The sequence below is a fragment of the Perna viridis genome, chromosome 2, assembly GCF_037379345.1.
Source record: "Perna viridis isolate PV_CMFRI_1.1 ecotype Kerala chromosome 2, ASM3737934v1, whole genome shotgun sequence".
Taxonomy (NCBI): domain Eukaryota; kingdom Metazoa; phylum Mollusca; class Bivalvia; order Mytilida; family Mytilidae; genus Perna; species Perna viridis.
In genome coordinates, this window is record NC_142446.1 from 26,686,339 (window position 1) to 26,709,075 (window position 22,737).

At 31.6% G+C, this 22,737-nt stretch overlaps 1 pseudogene; it reads right to left on the minus strand.

Moving 5' to 3' along the window:
• Window positions 1-18,884: 18,884 nt before the first annotated feature.
• Window positions 18,885-19,871, minus strand: LOC148624268 (uncharacterized; annotated as a pseudogene).
• Window positions 19,872-22,737: the final 2,866 nt, after the last annotated feature.

The window sequence follows — 22,737 nt, forward strand, 5'->3', positions numbered from 1 at the left end:
CTTTGGAAAATTATTTTGTTTGCGTTTAATGAGTGATCTTTTTCGTATTAAATATTTAATAAGACATTTTAAAATGTCCCTTAACTTGCAGTAGGAATGAAAAGGACATCGAATGATATTTTTCTCAAGGGATCCAAACAGAGTTTCATATTCTACGGAACATTAATAATAAAGAACAGATAGAATCTCAAGGTTTTTTTCTGTTGTACTTGAAGCATAGAATGGTGCAATTTTACTTAGCTAAATTGAGTCAATTTATTTCCACATTTAAAAAAAATATGATACTAATCACGATGCCAATTTCATACATCTTTGCGATATAATTGATCCATCACGAACGTCTCATTTTGAGGATCGACCTAATTCGCAAAGGGTTTTCCGATGTGTGTTTTTATTTATTATTTTTTATTTCATGTACCAATTTTAATTGCGATAGTTAAGTTGCTGAAATTACTTTTATTATTACAGATGTTTAAATTCTCGTGTCGAATAAAATATTAACATGTATGTAAAAAATATTGCGTTTTAGTATTTTTGCTGATATTTTCTATTACTTTTTCAATCATTTCTACGAATCAAAACCTATTCCATATACACTCTGTTTCTTTAATTTACAAATTATTTCGAAATATTTGTATGGTCAGAGAGATTTTCTGTTGTTTACTGAAAAATCCGCCTACCAACCTCATGTATACACTAGCTAGGTTTTTCCAGCTTTAGTCTCTCGTTCCATAAATATTGAAATCAAAATATTTTCGAATCGTATTATTGCGTATAGGAGTGTGCAAAGTTAATGTGTTACATTTTTAATAGACGGTGAATGCAGTGACTACCATACTGATCTCCTTGTTTCATTAAATATGTAAATTCATACGTTTTAAGACAGAGAAAAGCGCTAAATTTACTTTCCCACAACCTTTACCTCAAAAATCAGATGCATAAATTTGAATTTGCATAATCGCTTTACCTTTCTTCTTTGGTTTTTTTTTTTAAATGTAGTACAAAGACAATTTATGAAATCATTTGGAATAATTTGAAATTGAAAAGAACAAGAACGACTTCAACCACAATTAATCTGTAATTGGGAGAACCAGTAACAATACTTTTATTCCAAGAACAGGATTGCTCAAAGAAATGAATAGAAATCAATTTAATATATTCCTCCTATTCTACTCTTGTGAATGAACTATCAATTAAGACACTTTACTAAAGTAATAATGGCTTTAAAACCACAAGAAAGCTAAACGATTTAATGCATTGTAGTCATCAAGTTTCCTTTTGTAAATCTAATTTCCTGGGAAAATGCAAAAAATGACATTTATTTTAAGAGCCTACCATTCTTATATCCTCACCAGCATACTTTTTCAAACTCAAAAGCATCTTCTTAATGTTTTTCAGCCATGTCGACTAAACTGCATGAAAAGCTATTTTTCATCTTTATTGCATCATATTTGTTAATTGATATTGTATAATTTAAAAAAGACTAAATAAAATTTTCATATTATTGCAAAGTGTTTGACCTAAGCTCAGTCGGATTTAGCATGTAACTTTCCAAGCAACCTGTATTCTATTTTCTCATTGATCTCCTGTTTTACATTACTCCCAGACATGGTCATTCTGCTCAAGGGACGTGTTTTTTTTTTTGTTTGTTTTGTTTTTTGTTTTGTTTTGTTCTAAGAGTTAGACGACAACCTTTGCAAGTCGAAAATAGGATTTCGTTTCACAATTTTGTTTCTTGTTAAAAATTTCAACAAAAATATGTGTAACGGAGCAGGTTTTCCTCTAGTTTTTCAAAACAAAACTTTGTTTACACTGTTACTTTGCTCCAATCCACTGTTGATTTTAGAAATAATCGCAAGCACAGCATGTATCATCAGGGGTGGATCCATACGCTTTGAAAATGAGGGGTGCCAACCGGGGTTCCTCCGAAAAAGGAGGGTGCTAGAACATTATTTGCCATTTTTTTGTCATTTTTACACATGACAAATTTTCCAATAAAAAGGAGGAATGCCAACCCATTGCACCCTCCTCCTGGATCCGCTACTGTATCGTGCACAGTAAATATTGCACGCAATAAGTATCACGTGCATTAAGTATCAAGCCTAGTTAAATAAGTATTATGCGCATACGCATCTAGCACAGCAGGTATATAGTATGACAGAGTGTATATATCAGTACAAGCCATTGGAGGAAAGTCAATTTTATAGTAAGTATATTGCTGAAGATTTATGTATTATAAAATATATAAATGCTCGTATAGTAATTATAATTATATTATGATACAAAGAGATGTTGGTGTGTGAACTGTTTCGTACATGCCATTCGGATCGAAATACGACCATTTTAAGGTGGTTTTTATCCACATTTTGAATACAAATATACTCCATTTGACTTTAGTCGGGTCAAATGATAGTATATGAATCGGTTAGTAGCCTAAGAAAATTAAATAAACCCATATGCATTTCAGTCAATATAATTCATCATCAGTATTATTTTTACAGTGGCTGCTAATTCTGCCTTTTTATTTCATTTTTTAACTTATCATCCTATTAAAAACCCCAAAACTGATGATTCTCATCAATTTTTTTTATGCTATCACTTTTTACACATCATAAACTATAATTGAGTGTAATTTTTTTTTATCGCATTACATTACTTCAAAAGGTTCAATATACTAATTTCTCAGTATTTCATATTATCTATAACTTTAGGACGATTGAAATGTTTCAATTTCTATGTTTAAAAAATCACACAGGCGCCGCGTTTTACTTATTGGAAACTTGAAGCCACACAAAAAGGTTAGTTTCCGCTTTCTGAGAAATGACAATTAAATGACATTTTGTTTACAAGGAGAGCATCGTTGTGACACGCATTTCGCTTTCATATTTCCATTAATTTCTTACAATATCTAGGTGTTAATATTTACTTGGCAATTAACAAGATTTGGATTCTTAATTAAGCACGAAACAACAAAGATGCCAGTGTCAGATGCTGTAACACTAAAAGCTTTGATTAAATATTTGAATATTGTTACCATACTATCACAATAGAATTCCTTCTGTAAATACATATTCAAACAGCATTCCAAATTCTTATGAGCGCCTTTATGGCGAAATTTATTGACCTCACAAAACGTAAAGAGAGCTTATTGTAAAATTTAGGTATGTTTTATAGGAGATTGATAAAATACTATTCGCGAGTTCATGTGTTTTCTTGTTATTATGATATCAATTTATTGTCAATACGTGTATATCAATATCAATAAGTCAACGATTGTTCGCAATACTGAATTCAAAACAAAATAATGAGCACTTAGAACAAAACTTTCAAAAGGAATTCACACAACGTTTTTATTCCAATGTTAGTTATTTTTTCCTAAATGTTCAAACAAATGAACATTTTTCCAAATTCAAAATAGCAGTTTTTTTTTCTGTGTTCTAAATTCCCCATTATCTGCATTTTTTCTAAAGTATACATGTATATAACAGCGGTAATTTGTCATAGACTTTTTTCTTTTTACGATAGTAATTTTATCAACAGGATTTTCCCCCTTATCTGATTGACATTCATATATCATTTCAATACAAAGGTCATTTTACACTTTTTTTCAATATTCTACCAGTTGCCTTAACAATTACATTGCAGACCCATGTCATTATGTATGCGTTTTTTACGTCACAGTATTACTTTTAAGCGATTTAAATCAGTTAATTGGTGTACAGTTAAACTAAATAACCTGTTTCTGGAAAATGCAATCAAGAAAAATAACAGAGCATAAAGCTTGGAAAGTAGTTCCTATGGAGTCTGGCGGATATTGTATCATCTCTGCATAAAGATGTCGACAAAAACGTGTTCATCTTCATTACGCTGCTCAATATAATCCTCAAGTAATGAAATAAGACGGAAGAGATATAACATTGATGCGACCATGAAATTAATTACTTTGGAGAAAACAATCAGAAAAAGTTTAGACTTACTTAACACGAAATTGAGTCCACCGTAGGATATCCAACGTAAAAGGCAGAAGATAGCACAATTTAGACAATTTTATAATTAAAACTCAGCATTTTCTCAATTATTGTTTAGCAATTCTCTTAAAGCACATTACAAAGGTACGCAGATAACTACTTAACAGGATATAGTTGCTTAGAAAGTTTAATGGCAATATGAATTCTACCGAGGGAAGACGTTAATCAAACGAACACGATACTTTAATCACTAGTTAATACAGAAGATATATTCAGAGACCACCTTGATAAAACGACTCGTTTTCTATATACGACATACTCCGGGATTTTTTGTCGCAGAAATAAAATTTCGCCCAAGTTGAACATTGAAAGTTTGAAGTATATAAAAAGAGAAATACACTAGTGTCCCATTTGGTGCATAAGTTCAAAAAACATCTTCTGTTTATTTGAAATTCTTTTGAGTTTAGAATACAACTGGTGTTTCTTCTTCATGCTCAGTTGGTAATGTAAAATTCGAAAACCGCATTTTGTTACCCTTTTCATATTTTTAATGACATGGTCCCAGGAAATTACCTTTTTCTTTTCATCTTTTATATTTCTCCATGGACAGCAGCTTTATAGGTGAATGTCTAACTGATACAGTATCTCTATCTAAATTTTACACTCAATGGTTCATGCCATGATTAGATTGAATTCTTTTCTTTCCAGGCACGTGTCTTTTAAAGTAATTTTCTTGAATGAACAATCAGACGATAAAAAGATGATTTGTTGTTTTTCACCCCAAGTATTGGAAAATACTTTACAAAGGATGGAATTGGATATTTTGTACTTTTTTTCAATTAAAGATTCATCAAAAGTTTTTTATAGTTATTTAAAAACGTAATTTAGACATCAAATATTCCATTAACAATGTGACTCCAGGCATGATTTCTGTTTTTAAAAGAAAGCTTGAATTAGCAGTTTCTAAATTTTCAACTAGTACTTTATGACAAAACCGTAACAACCATGTCAATGAAAGTAGTGGTTTCTGAACACGGTCTTTCGTCATACCTAAGTCCACTTGACCTTCACACGACCATGTTTTTTAGGCAAGTGAGTATGCAAATATACAGATAAACGTTTACCTAGGCAAGGGAGTACTTTAAAATACAATGTAGTTCAGAGCGACTATAGTCTTAATTCAAGTCAAAATCATCGAAACAACAGGTGTGCAAGACAGATTATTCTAATTTTCTTTTATTTTTCCAAAAACACATTAAAATCCAATTTGGTCATATTACTTTCTCGGTCGAACTTCCTTGTATGACAGGTTAACGATTAAACACGACTGCAACGAAACGACTTGCTGAACAATTATCCTAAGTGCAACTACGATGTGTTTCATGAACTAATTACAAGCACGTGTTCGTATTTAAAGAAAGGAATAATCGAAGAATACCCTTATAATAGTGGATATAACATCTTTGTAATTCTTTGTTAAAAGACCCGTAAAGCTCTTTCCCGCATTGCGTTCATTGTTTGTTTTTCTCCCTCCGTTACCGTGTTAGAGTGCGGGTTACCTTTGCTTTTATTTTTTTCCTTTAGTTTTAGCTATTCGAAAATGATTACATTTAGAGGCAATTACCATTCTAAAATGCATTCGTTTGTTCAATTAAAAATCCTGCATGTTTCCATAATATGAATCATAGCATTTTTCAAAATTGTATTCGTGCTTAAAGTTTATTTTTTAATGACATCTTGTATTTTTTAAGACTGTGATAAACTTAAACTCTGGAATCCATCCCAGAATTCAAATAACATTTGACTACTGACTACCATTGCCTCGGCAAACGTTAATATGAACAAAAGACAATTATAATCATTTGTCTTGCACACCTGTTGTTCCGATAATTTCAGTCTTTTTCTGACTTTAGATCCCGCTCTATCCGAACTTCGATGTATTTCAGAGTGCCTTCCGTTAATTGATTCCTTTCCAGAATTCAAAGAACAATTGACTACCGACCACCCTTGCCTCGACAAACGTCAATTTGAATAAAAGACAATTAAAATCCTTTGTCTTGCACACCTGTTGTTTCTAAAATTCAATCTTAATCTAGCTTAAGATCCTACTCTATCCGAACTTCGTTGTATTTCAGAGTGTGTTCCGTTAACTGATCCCTTCCCAGAACTAAGAGACCATTCGTCTACTGACTAGACAAAACTTTTTATCTATATTTAGACAGTACTCCCTTGCAAAGACAAACGTTTATCTATATATTCATACAGTACTCCCTTGTCTAGACAAACGTTTATCTATATATTCAACAAAACGGTCAGGCGAGAGTTTAAACATGTTTATTGAAGTTAACACAGACAAATACCTTAAGCACAGTTTACATAGAAAACTATTTGTTTGGATGGAGCGTTAGCGACGTCCTATATATATGTAGAACGTAAAACCAGAACTATAAATGGCTAACAAATATTCTGACGGAAGTGACGAAATATGTCGACACGGAAGTAGACGATTGTGCACGTGTGGAGGCGCGTCTTTTTATACGTTAATGGATACGATCTTATATTTATGTATTTATTTATTTATTTATTATAGAATTAAACACTGTTTTTCCTGAATTTATCGATCTGTAAAATCGGACCATACCCTAACAAAACAAGTAAAAGTCCAAAGACTGTTATGTCAGGTTTGTGAGTGAATGGTACGATTTTACACATCCATAAATTCTGGAAAAACAGTGTTTAATCCTTAAATTTCCAATCCCTAACTATCTGAAATATAAGAATAGTTTTTTTTTCTAGTGGACCATTGGTTGACAACCGAAATCGACGTTGCAAATGGCGGCATTCAACCGAAAACGTAACATGGTTGTCAATTGCAATATTCAAAGTATTAACGGGATACTGATATTTATATTCTTTCAAAATTGAATATACAATGCCGAAAATGAATGGAATAATACCAGTTTATGACTCTAAACGGCTCTATCTTTGGTCCGGCGAAGCGATGGTAGCCATGTTTCTGATTTGTACATGGAATTTGCACTGTATCACTGAGGTCATAAAAGGTGAACAACCAATCATAATGCTCGAAAAAGGCATATGCTAATTAGATCGGAATTATTTAATAATAATTTGGAAATTATTGACTGTGTAGAAATATTTTTAGCTTTCCTAGAAGAAAGTCTCACACATTCTCCACACAGAATGAGACTTCGCCTATAGCAACAAGGTGGGGAACAAACAAAGAATGATCTCGGTCCATAGGCATAGCCCAAAATTATATTAGGATTCAAACAAAAGCTAAATCTTCATCATTGTATCAATAGTTGTACTGTATAATTACACTATATGTTGCACCCTTTTAGTTTATTCATTTAGGTTACAGACCACCAATTCAACCAATGAGCGATTGGAACGTATGCAAAAATAGTCCTACGCAGAAATTACCTCCAGTTCTTCATAGCAATCTGAAAAAAGTTTTATTTCAAAAATTAAAACTGTTTCTGAAAGGAAAAACATTCTTGTACATTTTATAAGTGCATTTTTCTTCTTGTGCTGTAAAGCCTAATCTCCATGATTATTTTTAAATATACCCTTATCCTGTGTAAATACTGGGATTTCCCATGCTATTTATAGACTCTTCACTTCCGGTGACCAGTATTGCACTGCAAGTCTGTTAACTCCACATGCCATTCTGAGGATTGTGAGCTGACAGATGTAGAATCATGCTGATATATAGTCCTGTGCAGGTTAAAGTTAAGGTAAAGTCTATAGAGAAGCCACTGAATGTAGTGAAATTAGCATTGAAGCTTATGGGAAGTGAAATTGGTGGTTTCTAGCCTATATTCGGTGCTTTGTAAACTTCTTTTGAAATTTTAGATATAAAGTAAAAAAAAAAGAATAAAACTGACTGGTTTTGCTAATATAAACAAAATAACATGTATTAATTAATTAATTAATCAATAAAATTCCTTTTTAGTAGATTTGTTTAATTATGTTAGTTGAAACTTTTTCTTTAAGTGTTCATATATCTTATTTACTTTTTATTTGCATAAATGCAAAAGAGAACAGCATGACAACTGTTCATTTTATTCACATCGCATCATCAAAGACTCATTGCAACCAACATGTACAATATAGGCATCTAACAGATATTGGACCAATAAAATTCATGATATTTTAAAGAAAATGTTACTATTGGTTTCCCAAGACGGTTAAATTATTGATTTCTTATTGAAGCGTTAGCTGTGTTCTGTTAGCTTCTTAAGATATATTCAATCTACCAATAGCAATTCTACATTGATTTTGATTTTCTTTGCAGAATCATTAAGAAACTAATGCAGGGTGGAAATAGGATTTTAGGCTTCTCATGATTGGACAAAGTATTGCGATTAGAAACTGATATTCAATAAGACCTAAATAATTATAATCATTACTTCAAATTAGTGTTTCTCATTGAGGAATTAAATGTAAACATTCAATCCATTCAATTTATTTGTGTGTCTTGCAACTGTCTTAAATAATCATACCAAAGTACATGTGGTTTTCTTTGGGATTATACTTAAATAAGAAACACGAACATTACAATAAAATTACAAAAGATACTTATTTATGATTTATTGAATAAAATGACGGATTTTCAAAACCCATGGACATACATTTTAGGGTTAAACACAAACTTACATAGTTCTTAAAAAGATGTTTTTTTTAATTTCTCTGTTTCACTCGTATCAAGATGATTTACTCAAGTCATCAACATTTATAAAACGCAGAACAAAAATTAGATATGATAAAACTCCGACATGTGGTAAACACATTTCTTTATGCATCTTCCTTCTAATGGTAATTTCATCTTTGTCACAACTAGATTTGAAAGAAACGATGCTCATTCATAGGAACTGAGCGTCAGTAACGGTGGGGGGGGGGGTCCCTGAAGCTGAGACACATATCAAAATTGTTGTCGAAACTTACGTATTTCGGAAATGACGGTTGCAGTTAGGAAGTGAATGTTTGAACTTTTAACGCAGATGCACATAGTATTTTTTCAGGAAGTCTCGCTGGTCAGGACATCAATGATGTAACAACAAAGCGGCGCATAATAAAAATAGGTAGCTCTGTCTTACAAAGGCAAAGCCTTGTATCATATTTTAAAATTATAAATCAAAAACCGTCATATAACAAAATGTGGTCTCATTCTACTATCAAGAACCCGATTAGAATTTTACTTCATGAAAAATATCTTTTTTTGAATTTGATAATAGTAAACCTTTTTTGTAAAAAAAATAACTATGTTCCTACAAAACTGGAGTGGAACAAAAGAAGTAGTGATACAGATTTTAAGAAAGTCTTATTCGCATAATATCTAGATTTTTCCCTTCAAGTTAAACATGCGTATGCTGATCCAGTCTAGCTATCTCTCAATGCTAATGCAAATATAGTTTATATATTTTATCTTCTTTGTTGTTTGTTATATGCTTAAAGACGACTTTATGCATTATCTTTTCTTTCAGATGGTATACAGAAGTCTTTCGGGAAAATTACAGAGAGTAAAATCGAAGAAGAAAGATTTATCATCCAGCAGTTAATGATGCATATTGTATTGATTTGGCTTGAAAGATATTAATTTCTTCTCAGGTAAAATTAACGTCCCTGCTTCAGAGGAAAACGACGTTTACCGTAAGAAAGTAAATATTTAATTGCCGCTCTAGACTTGTATCTTGGCAATATTAATTTGACAAGATTGATCAAAGCATCCAATATGAACAAACTGCACTAAATATTTCTTTTAATTGAAATCCAAAACAAATTAAATATTATGATGAAACAGACGGCTGGTGAGATTGAATGAAACCCCTGAGACATTTTACTGTCAACAAGGATACGGAAATGTGACGGCTCTACCATTAGATTTTCTTTTATGGCCTATACAGTAATCACCTGTTTCTCAATATTGCTACACTACCTTATTGGAAAAGAGGCAATATCTTATTGCTTCATAAATAGAGATGGCAGCTAGAAAAGATATTGTTTGTTCAACAAATGAAATTACCTCAAAGGAATATGCGGTAAATCTCTGTTTACCCGTACTGTAAATCACTTCCAGGAAAACAAAGAAAAAATCAAGCGTTTAATTCTTCTCCAGTTTATACATTTAAATTGAGTATTGAGTATTATGCTTCCTTCATATCATATTCATGGTGGTAGTTTACCATCTTGCGCGCATAGATGTGGTTTTCAAGGTAATCAATTATAGTTTGACACGAGCTGATTTTCAGTATATATACATGGAAACATCATGTTGTTTGAGCTGATATGTTCTTTCACCAGTCGCAAAAGGGAGAACATTCGAAGATTGTCTGTTAGAAGCAGTCGAGTAAAACGAAGGGTTTGTAGTAGTCGACATTTAAAATGCTAATAAGAATGAACAAAAACTTGATGTTGTACGAAATCATAATGCTATTTCAGAAAAAGCAACATTCGTAACTAGAAGAATTAAGCAAAAATGGATATTAACTGAGATTTCATTACTTTTTGTTTGTCTTTTTCAGACGATGACACAGAGAGAATTAAACAAACAATACACACAGTATTAATGTACCAATTTTACACAAACAATTCACACAATATTAATGTACCAATTTCACACTTATATTTTTTTGTTGTTGTATTTATTTACCTATAAATCTATTTTATTTACATTTCAAGAAGAAATAGATGGTTACCCTAAATGAAGTTTTGTAGTTGGTGTTTTTTAATCCACAAATTTATGTCTGTACATGTACACCGGGTCTATACTCACATTGTCCGATTGTGGGCGAATAATACCCTATTTTCAAAAACTAGTAAAAGGCTTTATGATTGTTATGATTCTTTTTCACACAACTAATGGCCAAACCGATGTACTTAATACAGGACAAAATCTGTGGGAACTTTGAATTATGTCAGTCTGTCAGGAAGTGGTTTGCTGGGCAAATACAAATCGGTACTACTCAGCCCTTCACACTACTTTATCATTATTGTTTCTATAATCTGTATTTTTTTTTTTTTTTGTTTAAGTGCAATCTTTCCTCGGGATATTAGTTTTAGTAATTACTACATTTAAGCTAACGAAAAAATTGAGAACAGAACCATTTAAAAAATCTTAACATTTCGATTTTCCAAAGGAAAAAAATAATAGTAGAATTCTAGAAAATAATAATAGTTCAAATTCAAATAAAAAATGTAAAAGTTTTTTTTTTGTTTTTGTTTTTTTTTTTTGCTTTCTTTCATATGAGACACAATATAGGTCATTTTAGACCTACACTTCGAATTTGACGACAGAAGTCGTCTCAGTACTTAAATTAATGATAAACGAGACGATTTTAAATTTCCCTTTCTTTTGCAGTAAACAAACCCTGCCTATGGTGTTTATATTTCTCAGTTCAAAAGGTATATCACAGAAAGTAGCGACTATTATAACTTCTTAAGACGTCACCGTTGCCTAAAAGACATGATTTTGGACCAGGGTTACAAGAAAATATGCTGCCTAAAGAGTGTAATTTCCGATATCCATATCTTATTGAAAAATATTCTGCTCCTGACAAATAAGTTATAGATGATGGATTTTCATAATGGCTACAAATTAGTTTTCTGTAGTTTTTAGTTGCAATATTATCATAACTTCATCTTGAACTTGACTTTTTGAACATAGTGTTTATTGTATTTAGTTCTTTTTATTTTCACTTATTCATTGTATTGTTTTGACTACTGGTTGTACCGATCTTTGATTCTGCGCATTTGTGTTGAAATATACAGGAAATAATGAACCGTAAGGGAAGCGGAAGTTTGAGCACGCTATAAAACCTGGCTTAACCCACCTTTCATTTTGAAATGCCTGAACCAAGTCGGAACCATTGCAGTAGTTTTCCAAGTCTCCGTTTTTTGTTTTTTTGTTTTTTGTTTTTTGTTTTTGTTTTTGTTTTGTTTTGGTTTTTTTTCCCTGATATTGCCATTTGTTATACTGAATTTCCTTTCAGACTTTTCCTTTTGACTACTTCGTAGATCACATGGGTTCGGTAATTTTGTTATCACTCTTTATGAACAAAAAAGACAAACTTCTCGCGAAGTTTTGTGTGTTTACGAAAATGAACTAAATGGGCTTTCGTGATACTGGGAAGAGATAATTGATATGTTAAAAATATGCCATTGGCCCAACTGACCACACAACCTTTATCTAACATTCAAATCACCCATGTTTTCATCAATTAGACAAAGGATTTTCATACCTGTTTTCTATACAACAAATTAACTTAACTATTTCATGGGAAGAATATTAGTCGTTGAGGAAAAACATTGAAGTAAATTTTAAAAATTTCTGTTTAATAGTGACAATATGTTTATTTTGAGAAGATGTACACCACAGAACCATGCAAATAAAATTGAGTCATTCATTTTGATATAAGTCGCATATTTCCACTCCTTTCATGTAAAGTAGCTTTAGGCAAGGTTTTTTTTTTCGACGTCTTCTGGTTCAAATTTGAAAAATGAGTTATCCTCCATTAGAATTGCGTTAAAGATTTTTGCCCATCACTAGAAGATAGACTATATAAACTTTTGGTGAATTTCAATACCTTAGAACATTCAGAACATTTCAAAACGTAAAAAAGTTTCCTTCGGTCCATTTATCACAAATGCGTAATTCTAAGGTGGAAAGCCACCATTTTTTTATCCTAAAGAATGAACTTCTACTCATAATAATAATAACCAATCATAATCACAAAAATGCGTCTATAACTATAAATTATATCTCACAACAGAAATTTCAGATAGTCCTGTTTTTTTTTCTCTCTCAATATTTTATTAAATTTCTGTCTACATCCAAATGTGAATTGAAGACATATAAAACTGTTATGATGAAGATCTCTGAGGAATATCACTTTTCAAAACATCTAAGTAAATGTTGGCAATAAAGAAACGTGTAGGAGATAGCTAACAAAGACTGAATATTAATTATCGATGCTGGTCTCAACAGTCATTTCTATTGATGTCACAAAAACATGAATATATCTTAGGCAACGCGTGTGATAAGAAATTCATAATTAAGCTTTTTGTTATATCAATATAGAATTTGTTAATATATATACATTGAATCGTTAAGAATGATTTCATATAGGTAGACAAATCATTTCCCATGTTTCATCAAGTGCATGCTCCCAAAATTGCTGAATATTTGCTGTAAAGTAGGATAAAATGAAGACAAGAAGATTGTAAGAAGTTTTTGTAAAGTCTTCAATCATGATTTCTATATATGTAGGCTATTCTGTTAAATTCTGTATTGCTATTGTCTTCAACCTACAAAGAATCCATCACGCACCAAATATTCCCTTTTGTACTCATTTTGTATGCCTTTATAATATCCTCTATCAATTCCCTACATAGACACCTTTTAATTTGGTTGAAACCCTGGTGTTTGTTTTGTGGCCCTTTTCTTGAGTTTTTTTTTATATAAAGATATATAGAATGCGCTGTAGATTTTAAAATTAAGGGAGATAACTCTGTAAATGACACTCAAATACAATAGAATCTATTGGATTTTCATTGTTGATGATCTTCTAAGAGCACAGTGATTGGATTGAATAATACAAATCTCACAATATAGACACATAAAACAGCTTAATTACAAAAATAAAAATATGTGGCCTGTTTTTTTTTTTTTTTTTTTTTTTTTTTTTTGGTGTATCACATTTTTCATATTTTGCATGAATCTTACAAAGACTACCACTTAAATGATGGTTTAAAACAACTCACTGTCGATCTCACACCGGTAACGACAATGACAATAACGATGGAGATCAAAATTGAAGTATAACTTTTTAGGTTAGACCATTTACATGTTTATTCATTATGTGATGTCAACTGAAAACAGTGTAAGAAAATGGATTAAATATTCTCCCTAAAATTAGATTTGTCAAACTAACATCCAAATTCTTCCATAATTCATATATGAATTAGATGAACAGTATGACACATCTCTGAAAGTAGACACAAAAATATACGGTGAGCACAAAATTAGATTTTTCTGAATTAGATTTAGTATCATATAAACGGACTTAAAAGATCAATCACATGCCTTTTTGAACTTTCAAAACAAATTTCAGTGTATCAATTTAAACGAACGTTTATTTACTGTAAAGGATATTCTCTGGCATCGACTGAACAATGATATCACAATGAAATGGATTTCTTTCTTTCATTTCACAATAATGACAAAAGCTTTCATATTCCTAGTAAAAATTTTATGCGTTCGATATTAAGGTACATTTTTGAAAAGCTCTGATGGGGTAGAATTGCTTAACAATTGGAAAAACATGAATGCAACAGACAATTGATGCATTATCTTTGGAACTTTAAACAATCATGTAAAAAGTTGTATTGATGACTAAAGATGAGAATAGTGGGTGTAAAAGGAACCGGTTATTAGAAATTAGTAGAAAATTTGATAAAGAGTTTCAAATGACACGAATCAAGGTGCAATCAATGGAATCTTCTATTGTTATATGAACGCTTGGCAGACTTTGGATTTGGACTTGAATGTGATATGAAGAAATGAATTATCTTGCTGATATTTAATGCTCATCTCTCAAGTTTTAAATTTCAAAGTACAATATTCAGGGGTTAAAAAGAACATCAGAATCACATTATTATAAATCAAGCCATTTTTCCTGTTACAGTTCGGCATCTTTAGTGAATAAAAATGATTTAATTGTCAAGCATTAGTTGGATAAAAAGTAAATAATATTGTTGACAAAAGGATTCCGGTGACAATGCAAAATAATCTAATAAATAAATTAAATCGTTCTTACCCTGACATCTTTAAATTGATTTCTGGACAACATTGTTCTTTTTAATTGATAAACATCATTGTCATTACAGAAGGAGTGTCAGATACCCAGCATTGATTCCTACCCAGCAATGACCTTAATACACACAGTTACAGAAGTTTGAGGGAATGTTATGAATATATAGTAATGTAGCTTTGAAAAATGGTCTGATCTCATACTATGCCAATTAAGTGAGAATACATTTTGAAATATTAATATAGAATACCTTTTGGAATATCTACAAACAAAATCCAAAAAGACGCTTATTAAAGGAGACGTTTACATGTAAAAGTACAGAAGTCATGAATCAGCTAGATGGGTTCCCGATCGCAATATTCAGTATGTTACACATATACAGATATATTCGCGGGACTACGTTCCAGGTATTAGCTATATAACATGAAATGGGATGATAAATTAAACACGCCTTGAAATGCTATTCAGGTAGTTTTTTTTAATGAAATTCTTGTTATTTCTTCACTGTTTTAAGTAGATATAACCTACGAAGACAAAACCTATGGAAAAATCTAGAGAAATCCTTTTCCCGCAAATATTTTAAACGGTACGGGCATGCGTCAACAATGATGGCAGCACAATTGTCTGTGCTGCCAAAAAGGAATTTCTAGGTGTTAAAGGATTATTATACACATCAATGCAGTGAAAAGGTGAATGATTTTACCAAGCTCAACGCTGCGACAATCGTTCATTTCCTCTCAGCCCCGGAGCTGGGTACAACCATTCACCTTTTCCCGACCGACTTTGCAAGCGTTTGGAGCTTGATGAATCAGGAACAAGATGTACCGTGTAAAGCTGATAAAAAATTGAGCGCATCTGAGATCTCAACTATATGACTTGAGATGTCTCTGGTTGTATGTCCATCATCAATTGAAGTTGAGTTCATAACAAAACGAATACTTTCCAATTACATGTTGGGTCGTGTCTATTTCGCCAACAATTTTTTTGAGGGGGGAGAGGAGTGTGTGAAAAAATTCTTACATACAAAAATATGAAAACAAATGATATTTGACGGTGTTTACTCTTGTTCAATGGTTATCAGGAAATATTAATTAATCATTATCAATTTACAGTAAATATGTAACAAATCTAGACGTCCATTGTTATACGTACAGAACACGTTCATCACTAGATTATACTTGACTATTTTTTAAGTTCATTTCAACATGTATACTTTATTTACAAAAAAAAAAGTTATATTAAATCAAAAGACCGGATGTAATTGAAGTTTTTCAATGGAATTAGAACTTTCGCTATAAAGTTGATGGTGATACTTTGCACAAGGTACGATAAACGATAGATTTCCTTGTAGAATATAGAAGAAGTTGAATAATGAACTTGACTTTTAATACTAGCACTTATACCACGTAACCACGTAGGAAATACTTAATAATTCTTCTCTTGCTTAGTTCCGTGTAAGTCTAAAGGATCTTTCTCGTTCATAGTTTCATCCAATCGTTGTGAATATAGAAACGTGTCTTGATTTTGGTTTTGTATATAGGGTGATAAGTATAACCGTTGTTCTCAAATAAAAATCAAATCAAATAAGCTTTATTTAAAGTCGGCAAGTTATGTAACAGAACAACATAAGCTCTTAAAGAACTTTTATAACCGACATAAAGTGAATTATAAAACAGTGAGTGTATGCATACATGTAAGACAATACATAAAACGAGACATAAATAAAATAAAATAAAATATATTAGTAATGTCCGTCGTATTAATAGTGTCTGTTGTATCAGTGAAAGTAGTGTCTCTCACACCAGTAGTGTTCGTCATATCTATGGTGTCTGTCGTACTAGCATTGCGAGTCGTGTGAGCAGTGTCTCCCGTACCTGTAGTATTTGACGTGTCAGTAGTCTCTGTCGTTTAAGTAGTGTTTTGCGTTTGAGTGATATCTGTCGTGTCAATAGTTTCTGTCGTATCAGCAGTGTATGACGTATTAGCAGTGTGTGTCGTGTCAGTAGTATTTGTCGAATTAGTAGTGTCTGTCGTATTAGTAGTGTATTAAAAGTATCTGTCGTATTAGTAGTGTTTGTCGTATATTTATATTATGTCTGTTGGATCAGTAGTTTCTGTCGTATCAGTAGTGTGTGTCATATCAGTAGTGTCCGCTGTATATGTGGTGTATGTCGTTTTAGCAGTGTGCGTCGTGTCAGTAGTGTCTATCGTATCTGTAGTGTGTCCGTCGTATTAGCAGTATGTGTCGTGTCAGTAGTATCTGTCGTATCTGTAATGTTTTTTGTGTCATATATCGTGTAAGCAGTTAGTATCGTGTCAGAAGTATGTGTCTTGTTTGTGCGCTATCAGTAGTACCTATATAAATTAAGTCTATCAGCATTTATGAAGATTTCTAATACACAAAAACATTTTTTTTTTCTAATTTGGATAACAACAATTGTGATTTTACATCTATATTTTGAACATTTCTCATTCTTGGCTGACATATCTGCCTTCATATGAGAATCACATACCCAAATTATATCAGTGTCATTCAAGAGTATAGGATTTTGATTATTTTTTAAACAAAAGAACTGCAAACTGATTCCTAAGAATGTTGATTGAAAAGAATTGAACATGAATACATCACATCAGTTTAAACAAGCTCGTCAAAACTTTTGTCAAGTTATAGAAGAAAAAACTGCTTTGATAGACGGAGGTTTTTGGTAGTACTGAAAAAAAGACATTTCATAGGGATAATTCCGGTTACGGTTCATTTGTTGAAGTAGGTTTTGGGTGAAGTGTGCCTCATGTGAGTTTGGAAAAAATAGCTCGATTGGTGCCCATCCTGATGCATCTTAAGAATTTGTCAATGTCAACATAATGTGAAAATAGAATAATAATAGATTGTATGTGTGCGTGTTCGCTTCATGCCTTCATATTGGAGTTATCTAACTTTTGAATTTTTCTTGCAGTCTGTCTTTTAATTTCCAAAATGTTTATGGCATTGATCTCTTTTACCCACTCGACAATTAAAAATGCATTTTTTAATGAACGGCAATCGTAATTTCGTATCTACACTTTATTTGTTATACCACTTGTTCAGGAACAAGTTGTCTGCACAAGCAAGAAAGCAATTCGAAGTAAATCAAAATAGTTGTAATTATTTCACACGGCTCATTCCGTGGTACCATTGGTATCAATCAGAAGTAGTCTATAACCTTCATTTTGTTATCCAATTTATGGTAAACAATTGTAAACACCATTTATATACCTGATGACTAAATTTCAAATTGAAAGATGAAATTTCTGAATCTGTTTACATTGGTATGGTGATAATGATATTTTATGGGTTACGGTGAAGAGTGCCCATTATAACGACACCCCTCCAGCACCATCCGTACTGATGTCAAATTTTCAATGAGCCTTAGAAATAGCTGAGTGATGGGGACTTGATAGTGGATAACAATATTGCAATAATATCGGAGTCAATTACGGTACGCATCGGTTCTTATATAGCTTAATTGAGCATTCTAATGAAAATAGTTTTAAACTGGAGAAAAGTTCAGCACTGCACTGTACTGTACACCTTCATGAAGAACAAAGATTTATGTTTTGTATTAATAAATGTTTAGGTGTAATGTCGCTTATTATGTTTTTGTACCAATTTGATATCTAGTTGATAATGCTTTTCAAATTCTGTTAAATGTGACAATTCTCTTGAAAGTCAAAATTGAGTTAAATTACAAATCAAGTTTTTTTTAAAAATATAAGAAGTTAAGTGCTATGAAGTGAAGATTGCAACCCATTGCTGATTTGGGTATACATGAATTGTAGACAAGACAAGACAAGACAATTCTTTATTATAATCTCACCTCTAACTGACATATTATATATACATTTAAAAGCAATATATATGATTCTAAAAGTTAATAGTTCACATTTGTCCAATACCATTATTATCGATATACAAAACATATACATTTAAAACTTTATGTTGTCAAATTAGAGCCACTCTTTTCAAAGAGTTATGAGAGACTTTAAAATAAGTAATTAAAATACTATATATATACATTTTCATTTTAATATATTATATTAACAGAAATTACCTATATAAAATATTTCTTCTAGTTAATAAAACATAATGGCAGATTTTGGCTGAATAAAAGAACATTTTTTCACCACTAAATAAAATATGAATTTTTCATCATCAGTTAAATTATCAAAATTGTCATTAAAAGATTTAGCCCGAATAAAAATATCTTCTCTCAAATGTGAATACACAGGACAATGCAAAATGACATGTTTTTCATCCTCAATATTACCATTATCCATACATACATTATTAAAACACAATCTATTTTCACTCAAAATACCTTCATATCTGCCAGTTTCTATTTTTAATGGTGCAACACCACAACGAAATTTAGAAAAAGCACTTCTGTATCTACCAGGTATACGTGTTTGTAAATATCGTTCTACTCCATACCCTTGCTTAAAAATTCTGTAAGTTCTCAGCTTACTATGATTATTACTATTTAAATCATTGAACCATTTATTCTTAAAATTTATATTTTCTAACATATTTATAGAACTTTTGTTAAATATAAAATCTGTATTACAAAAATGGTTTACATTTAGCTCTCTAAATTTACTATGTACTCTAATGTTCCAATTCTTTATTATATTATTACAATTTCTATTTGCCCATAAAAAGACTTTTTTATTAAGTCTATTATTACACATTTTTGTAAATCTTGACCACATTCTAAAAACACATGACCACTGCTTAATTATACAAGACAGCCAGCCCATGTCACCATAAAGTGAAAGATTTGGGGTATATTTACCGAACCCCATAAAGAAACGCATTGCTCTATTTTTTTTACAGCATTAATACATGAAAAGTCTCTACAGCCCCATATAGAGGCACCGTATTCAATAACTGACATAACCATTGTATCAAATAATACAGAATAATCAAAACCTCCATTAGCTTTATATTTAGCTATAAGTAAACCTAGAGCTCTACTAGCAGACTTGGCAACAGCCTTAGCCATATCTACGTAATTCAAAAATTCACTCATGACTAATCCTAGAATTGTATATTTATCTACAATTTCTATCTTTTCTCTATCAAACGTAAACTTAAATCAGTTCTCTGAACAGATTGAGGTCTAAAATGAACTACTTTTGACTTAGTTAAATTTACACACAAATCATTATTTTGACACCATTGACTTAAAGTGTCCAAAATTCTTTGCAAGTCATTTTCATTTTCACATATCAAAACAATATTATCTGCATATAGCAAAACTGAAATAATAGAGTCATCTAATCTTACACCAACATTTAACATCTTTATTTCATCTACTAAATCATTACTAAAAATATTGAAGAGCAAGGGTGATTAAATACAGCCTTGCTTCAGGCCTGTTTTTACATCAAATCAATCGGTCATAAGACCATTTATTTTTACACAAGATTGTACATTAATATACGTGGAAAAATAGCATTCATCATCTTTGTACTAACACCAATATTTTCAAGTTTACTAAACAATATATTTCTATTTACAGAGTCATATACAATAATTATTGTTGTTAATGTAGACAAATGGTCGACTGTACTGCGACCTTTTCTGAAACCATTTTGTTCGTCATTTAAAACCTCTAATTCTTCAAATTTGTCAGTAAGTCTGGCATTTAATACCCCACAATAAATTTTATATGATGTTGGGGCCAAAGTAATTCCCCTATATGCTATAGGACCTCGAGGGTCAGCTGTAGATGATTTAGGAATAGGAGTAATCACACCTTTACTCCAGATAGCTGGAATTTTACCAGACTCAAAACAAACATTAAAAATACGAGTTAATGCGTTCAAGGCAGTTTGATTTTTTAATAATTCAATTTGAATCTGATCTATACCAGGAGCTTTCCCGTTTTTTTGCCGTTCTTAAAATATTAAAAACCTCTTCTACAGAAATAATATTATCTAAAAAATCATCATTTCTACCATTGCTATTAACAATATTTGAAAAATTACTATAATTCTGGTTTAACATATTACAAAAACTATCTTTCCATGTATTCATAACAATATCTTTATCGTCACTTATTGACCCATCATTCAAATTTACTTCCATAGGGATAACATTTTGGCGATCATTTCCAACCCCTATTTTACCAATTTTGCGCCAGAATTCTTCTGGATTATTCGAAGAGTTTATTAAGTCCTCCTGTGACGAGTGCCGATATTGACGCTTAGCCCTCTGAACGTTTTATCGAAGGTTTTACGTTTTTGTATGTAAATGTGGTGTAGACGTTCTCGACAGTTCCCATGTGACTTAGTCCATTCCTTTTCAGCTTTACACACATCGTTCCAAATAAGCGTTAGCTCATCATTCCACCACGGCTTTTGACATCTGCGACGTTTATTCCTATAGCCATTACTAATAACAGATTTAGACTGAAGTTTTTGTAACATCTCTGTTTCAATAATTTTTACAAAATTTTCATAAAAATTGTCCAACGATACTTTTGACTTTTCTCCATTCTCCAAAAGCGTTAAGTTTTCATTAATAGTATTAACAATATTCGAGTTACATAACCAGTCTTGCGGTATATTCTTCAAATCAAATTTAGTTTTTCGGATTGTTTCTTCTTTTCGTACTATACAATTTTCTGAGTAACAATATTTCAAATTAATATTCCATGTCAATAAAGAATGATCCGGAAACATTTTTCGTAGGTCAAATTTATCTGATACACCGGATTGTTGTATTAGTTCTGTAGCTCTATGTACATCAAAGTCAGTAAACCTTTCTAACTGTTCATACGGTACGATACAATAATCAACTACACTACAACCACGTGTTGAGATAAATGTATAATCGTTACGTAATGAATTACGACCGTTAAGTATACAACAGTTTACATCTGTAAGAAAATCGCAAAAATTGTACCATAGGAATTATGCTGAAAATCTACCACATTTCGTTCCGGTAGCTTAACCACCCCTTCTAGGTTACAGACCACCAATTCAACCAATGAGCATTTGGAACGTACGCAAAAATAGTCCTACACAGAAATTACCCCTGTTCCTCATAGTGCTGTGAAAAAAGTTCTCATCTCATTTAAAAAATGTAAACAGTTTCTGAAAGGAAAAACATTTCTGTACATTTTATAGGTGCATTTTGCTTCTTGTGATGTGAAGCCTAATCTTCATAATGATTTCTAAATATACCGCTATCTTGTGAAAACACTGGGATTTCCAATGCTATTTATAGACACTTCACTTCCGGTGACCAGTACTGCACTGCAAGTCTGCTAACCCCACATGCCATTCTGAGGATTGTGAGCTGACATATGTAGAATCATGCTTATATATAGTCCTCTGCAGGTTAAAGTTAATGTAAAGTCCAGAGAAGCCATTGAATATTGTGAAATTAGCATAGAAGCCTATGGGAAGTGGAATTAGTGGTTTTTAGCCTCTATGAAATCCGGAAGGTCTGTACACCGGCTATTCCAGTCCCCACATATACAAAACATATGACCATTTGGGATAGTGTAAATTTGCGTCATAAGTGTTTCCATAAATTCATGGCCATCTATAGCCCTACTAGAGTTTTCTGGTGGCAAATATATACATGCTACAAAGAAAACATTTGAAAAACACACTTTATCTTGTAACTTAATCCACAATATACCTTCTGTGTTGTTATCAACAATATTAATATTAAATACATCGCAAATTTCCATGCGAATTAAAAAACCAACACCACCAGAACTACATTGTGCTCGCACATGAATATTTTTACGATTATGACCTATCCAATGGTATCCTTCAATATTAATACCATTTCACTCTATTAAATGAGTTTCGCCTATGCCCAATACATCCACATCTAAGGAATTTATACATGACACTAAAAGATTAAATTTATCACTTTGCGA